Raw genomic sequence first — 1,662 nt, forward strand, 5'->3', positions numbered from 1 at the left:
AGCCGCTCATGATGACACCCCGGTTTTACGTCACTACTCGCATTATAAGCGTCACTCTTGCAAAAAACATTTGGGTTTCAGTTTAAGATTCTCCACAGCTAAACAAGTCAGTAATCAGTCCATCTCCAACATTGATTATCCATGGCTGCGTTGCAAAAGTACATCCAGATGTTGGCTGTCAACAGTTGGTGATGTGTACAAAACTTGAAATGGCACCTTCACTCTCTCCAGTAATCTCTTAAAAAGTCCACCAGTGCAGCAGCCTTAGGAAAAATTACAAAAACGTGACGTGCTGCAGGTTTTCCAAAAATATATTTAAGAACAATTAGTCTAACCTTCAAAAGATGAACAGGCTGAAAAGGAGATGGTTTCTGAATCAGGCAACTTTACCTTCTGCATTCCTTCTCGAGCAGCGTGCTGAACAATTGGATTTCCGTGCATTCATTCCTTCCATCTTGAGTCTTATAAATCTTCCTGACAGCGAGATTTCGGAACCCAATCCATGACCAGAATCCAGCTCGAATGAGAGGCCTGGCAAACAGGCAGGCCTATTCCCACAGATCCAGCCCCGTCCTTTCCTGAAATCCGGCTCCGGATCTCCTCCGTGCGTACCCCCCTCTACCTTCCAAAGTGGGTTGGGAGAGGTATGTGCTATTCCGGGAGCGTAATCCGAAAAGAGAAGCGGAGAAAATACCAACCACTGGCCCAAATTAGCGTCGCTTTGCCTCAACTGGGAGTGACTGCAACTTGTTGCGCGCAGTTGGCAAAACATACAAGATACGAGGAACAGCCTGGGTCGAGGCTGCTCTATAAATAGTGATGATCAAAGCTCTTTGCAATAGTAACAACACAACGCAGGATTTAACATTCGAACACTTTTCTCCGTATATCCAGCGGCGTTGGATTCCAGAGAGGTGTGGTTGGGGTAAAAAAAAAAAAATGTACTACTTTAAATTCAAGTCGTGCAAAACGTCAGCCTCGGAGCCCGTCTCCAAAAAAAAAAAAAAAAAAAAAGTTTTTCCCCAGGCCGTATTTCCTGCGTTTAGAGAGGAGAACCCAGTGAGGACTGCGGTTATTTGGAGCTCGATTTCCTCCCTTCACATCCCCCTGGGCGAAGAAGAAGTGAAAAATCCCCAGAGCAAACAAGAGGAAACCCTTGCGCGTATCCTTGTTAAAACGATCCAAAGGCAGCCAACAACAGACAAGACTTCTTATCGGAACCAACTCCTCGGGGTCTAGATGGTACTAGTTAGTGTGCATGTGTGTGTCCTACACACATAAGAGTGCACGCTCAGGCGCGCGTGTGTGTAGGGGATCCTCAGTCTGCTGCTTGTCGCCTCCCTTTTTTTTTTTTTTTTTTTTACTAGCTTCTAGCTGGGGCTAAAACGCGGACACTCTAGTGGCTGCTTTGCGTGTTATCCAGGCAATCGGAACATCCACACGCCTGGAGCTGCCACCATCTTCGCTGTGACGGGCTCAGAAATCCTCCCCCAGCTGTTGTGGCGGGACCAACCTGTCAAGCTCGATGGAGTGATCAAATAATACCACTTCCGGTAAAAGCCACGCAGCTAAAATGCAATAAATGACACCCCCCCTCCCCCCCGCCTGATATGAGAATAATCTCTTACATATGAGTACTCCTTGCAATACTCACATTTAAAG

This window comes from Hippichthys cyanospilos, chromosome 7 (genome assembly GCF_059441005.1).
Source record: "Hippichthys cyanospilos isolate Australia breed blue-spotted pipefish chromosome 7, RoL_Hcya_1.0, whole genome shotgun sequence".
NCBI classification, from domain to species: domain Eukaryota; kingdom Metazoa; phylum Chordata; class Actinopteri; order Syngnathiformes; family Syngnathidae; genus Hippichthys; species Hippichthys cyanospilos.